Here is a 5,388-nt window from a genome sequence, read left to right as displayed (position 1 = left end):
AAAACTAAGTTATACTTAACTTAACTGGAAAACTAGTTTAACAAAAGTAAAAATAAAAGAAAATGGATTATTTACAGGAGCTAACATCAGCTCAGAATATTAGTCCTAATCAAGACAAAATGCCTCAATGCTACATAGAAATGAATGCCACAGATTTATATGCCTCTTCAAAACGCTTTTTAAGACAGTTGACTGCAATGAATGTCGACTTGAAGCTTCTTGGCACTGATGATGCAGATTCACCTCCAAGAAAGAGGATTCGTTCAGGCCCAAGGTGTACACACTTTCGGAAAAGATGTATCCAGATAACAGTCTTGCACTACAGAAACTCTCACTCGTCATTACTTAATCACAAGGGGATGAATCTTATATCAAGAATACCTTTAACACCATGGAGGATAATTTAATTGTACTTAATAGATGACTTCATAAATGGAATATGTTTTACTAGGATTTCTTAGTCAGTGACTTTTTAAGAGAGGACAATTTGAACAAGGAAAATGAGAGTTTCAGTTGAAGGGAAAGGGAACTAGGAGTAATTGTCACAATCAGACTTACTGCTGGGTGAATTAATGCAGTGATCAGTTGCATTATGATTCCTTGGTCTGTTTGGAATAACAATTATCTCCCTCGTGTTGAACAAAGGGGGAAAGAGACCAAGCGAGCTCAGAGAGAGAGGGCTTGCACGCCTGACTCCTGGGATGTCTGCTGAGAAAGTCTTTCTCTGCTGGGGTCGCTTCTCGCTGCCTGCTTCAAGCTCCTCCTACCCAGGGTCTGACCTGAAAGGACAATAGACTCACCAGTGCATAGGTCAATGGAGACTAAGCTGTAGGAATAGTACCTCTAAGGTGTGTCCTAGCAAAACTTATCCCTGAATTATGGCCCTTTAAGCTAAAATTCTCGCCCGTTGACTGGGAGTGTACGCTATTTTGAAAGCAGCCGTGGTTTCCCATCTAACTTCGCATGTGAGCAGCCTACACTGTCTGCCCCTTTACTTTAATAAAGCTTAATTTATTATTCTACTAAGAGGCAAAGAAGGGAGGTTGGACAGCGAACACTTATAATAATATATACGAGTATATGTATGTATATATATATATATATATGTGTGTGTGTGTGTGTGTGTGTGTGTGTGTGTGTGTGTGTGTGTGTGTGTGTGTGTGTGTGTGTGTGTGTGTGTGTGTGTGTGTATATATATATATATATATATATATATATATATATATATATATATATATATATATATATATATATATATAGTCACCAAGGCCAAAACCCGGAACAGCATTTTACACAACTTTATTGGGACATGTTTCGAGCAGTACTCTAACTCGTAATCAACCTACAATATTAAAATGACAACATTACAATTCTTATAATAAAATTCAAAATATTACAGTAAAATTACTATGAAAATAAGAATACGTTTAAAAGATGGCTAATAAAAATAAATAAAAGAATAAAATAAAATAAAGCAAAATACAAAAAAATTTAAAATTTAAGTCACAAAAACGGAAGATACAAAGGCATAGCAAACATACTAATTAATATACAATACCAGTAAAACGCAGACTAAAAACACAAAAGTGAGGTTACAGCCACATTTCTAGCCAATGAAGGCTTTATCTTGACGGTGTATAGAACTTCTAAAATGTCGAAGTCTGTAGCAAACTGAGCAGTGGTTAAAACAGAAAAATCATCAATATGTAAAGGATGACCAGTCTCCTCGGTGTGTTCTCTAATTGCACTGTAACTAGGCCTTGAAAGATAATTGCCAGTACGATATGACTTACCTAGGTGCTCAAACCATCTCATCCAAGCTGATCTGGTAGTTTTTCCAACCACCACACTGCCATTTATAGACCAGATTGGACCGAAGGCTTGTTGGTATAGGGTCTTTAATTTTAAAGAAATTACCTAATTTACTTTGCAAAGTGAAATATATTTTGATATCTAGCTGAGGGTAACCAATGGACAAAATAGAAATTAATTGTTTTTTTTTAATTCGTAACTATGAGTTCCAGTAAAAGTTAAAGGTAAATAAATAACAGGTTTCTTTACATCAGCGGTAGTTTCGGGTTGTTTGTTTACATATAATTTCGAAAGCTGTTTACCAATATATGTGTTTACGTAATTCAACGGATAGCCATTGTTTTTTAAAAGTGACCTTATAAATTCCAATTCCTCATGCAAATTAAAAAAGCTAGAACAAATTTTATATGCTCTGGTTACTAGCGTCAATATCAAATTCATCTTATATTTCAAAGGTGTAGCTGATTGAAATTTAGACATAAGACCCTTGAAAGTACGCTTTCTAAAGACTGAGGTGTGAAAGTTATTGTCAAGATTTTTTTTATTACCTGGACATCCAGAAAAGCAAGCGTATGATTATCTTCGATTTCACAAGTAAATTCTATATTATTATGTTTACTATTAAAGTACTCCAAAAAACGAGGAATCTGGTCACGACTCTTAAAAACTAAGAAGGTATCATCAACACACCTCCTGTACAGTAAGGGCTTAAAATCTAAAGGACAATCGTCTAACCATCTTTTCTCCATAAAACACATAAATGCATTTGCCAAAGATGATCCTATACTGGATCCCATGCTTACACCATCAATTTGCTTACATAACAAACCGTTAAACAAAAAGTAACATTCTTTGGTAGCTAAGACTAGAAGTTCCTTTAACTGCGACCTGTTAAACCCACTGACGGTATCATTATCTTTAAACAACTCATTTAGGCAAAATGAATTTTATTATAAGAATTGTAATGTTGTCATTTTAATTTTGTAGGTTGATAACGAGTGAGAGTAGTGTTCGAAACATGTCCCAATAAAGTTGCGTAAAATGCTGTTCCGGGTTTTGGCCTTGGTGTCCTTACTGATATACAGATGACCCTTCCCTGCTGGTGTATCCATTGCATATATATATATATATATATATATATATATATATATATATATATATATATATATATATATATATATATATATATATATATATATGCATATATACAGTATATATATATATATGTGTACATGTATACAGCATATATATATATATATATATATATATATATATATATATATATATATATATATGTATATATATATATATATAAATATATAAATATATATATATGTATATATATATATATATATATATATATATATATATATATATATATATATATATATATATATATATATCACATGAAATTGTACGCGTACATATGCATGTACCTGTATATACCATATACATCATATAATGTAATACATCCCAGCTTGTATAGACATTTATGTTACTACAATTCACTGTTCTCATTTCTACATACTCATGTGCATATTATATTAAAGATTCCAGCGCACAAAGGAAAGTTTTACCTTTAATCCCACGGCCAATCCCCACATAAGCATGAAAGTCGTTATAATGTGCATTTCCATCCATACTTCCATTCTGTATCATTGTTATTAATGTCGTTTTTGTTTTAACGAGCAATTATGCACATTACTGCCCTACAGCAAAGGGGAATATCCAAAAGTATTTTACCAGCTCTTTAGAATTACTCACCTTCAAAACAGAAATGCTAATAGGAAGTAAAATCGAGATAAAAAGTAATACGAAGAAGCGCATGTTTGGCAGTAGATAACGGGGCAATCTGAGGATAAGCTTTGACCTGCAAAGAACAAAGTAAACCACGAGTACATAACGCACAAATCAACGCTGCGTCCTTCTTTGCCTGAATATATAATTCTAAATACCTTTGCTTCTGAGGTCTTGCGCATTGTGCTCAATTGCCCAGTGTGTTGGAAGAGCGAAGTATCCCAGCATTTGCCTAAACGTGTTAATTTTGCCGTGGAATGCATGCGTTTACGAAATAGCGTGCTTGGTAGTTGCTAAAGCATTTACTGTATGTACGTCCATGGAAAATGAGATCTATAAACAGGTTCTCATACGTGTACCACTAAATGTGCTAACACATGGTAATTTTAATGAAGCAAAAAATGAAAGGTTTATTTATTTTTAATTGTAACTATGTGAGACAGCTACCTCCATCTAAGAACTAGCCGAGTTTGGAATATCAACAACAATAAAGTTCACTGATCTTATACTAGAATAAATCATGCCGCTTCCTTTAACTGATGTTTTGTAATATTATTTTATTGTATTTGTTAGCATTTTATTGGTGCTTCATTGCTTATGGTTAAGGTAATTCAGTTGTGACCAAATTTACATTTTTCTGACCTAAGAATTAACCATATGACACTGATTTAAATCATGATAAGTAATTCGCTTTGCACTAAATTTAAAGAAAAATTTGCATTTTTGTCTCGCAAGATTTTGTCGTCGTTCCTTTAAATACATTTATGTGTTTGTTAATGACTTAATTGTTATTGTGAATATCTGAAGACAATTTCACGAAAAACAACGTCATTTGATACATTTAATCTTTTTCTTACTGAATATACAAAAAAAGTAAAAATTGCGCCGAAGTTTCTTTGGCGCAATCGAGTTTTCTGTACAGCCGCCACAGCGCATATTAAGGCCACCGAAAATAGATCTATCTTTCGGTGGTCTCGGTATAATGCTATATGAGCCGCGACCTATGAATTTTTAACCACGGACCGGTGGTAGCCTATCCTATATCACTGCCAAAAGCACGATTGTGGCTAACTTTAATATCAAATAAAATAAAAACTACTATGGATAGAGGGCTGCAATTTAGTATGTTTGATGATTCGAAGGTGGATAGTCAGCATACCAATCTGCATCCCTCTAGCCTTAGTAGTTTTTAAGACCTGAGGGCGGACAGAAAAAAGTGCGGACGGACAGACAAAGCCGGCACAATAGTTTTCTTTTCAGAAAACTAAACACACCAACCCGACACCGTTTTAGTGTAGTATACTTTTTGTACAAGAGGTTATCGCAGAGTAATATGTTACCGTCTTTTGCATTAATCATCACCGTAATCGGATATTCATCTTTATCTGAGAAGTAACACTAGTAGAAATGACGCAGTATTTACCGCGATTGAGTCACACATCACAATACAACTACCAACATCTCTCTAACTTGATTACACGCCGTTTGCTTCATTGATACTTGAATGAGATAAAAAACAAGAATTTTAAGATATCAAGAAAAATCGTCTGGTCAAAAATATTACTGGATGGGCCTGCATTTATTTACCAACATAGCATCTCATTTAGAGTGAAAATGACAATAAGTATAGTTCAAAGATTCCTATATCTGGAAATCTGCTTATAAAAAAAAAATAAAAAATTGGTAGGATCAATATCAGTCCTTTGTGTTTACAATTTTAATCTCTACATTCGAAATTGTCATGATATATATGGTCAAAGTGCGGAGCAAAATGAAAAT

This window comes from Macrobrachium rosenbergii, chromosome 43 (assembly GCF_040412425.1).
Source record: "Macrobrachium rosenbergii isolate ZJJX-2024 chromosome 43, ASM4041242v1, whole genome shotgun sequence".
Taxonomy (NCBI): domain Eukaryota; kingdom Metazoa; phylum Arthropoda; class Malacostraca; order Decapoda; family Palaemonidae; genus Macrobrachium; species Macrobrachium rosenbergii.
This window is presented reverse-complemented; position numbering follows the sequence as displayed.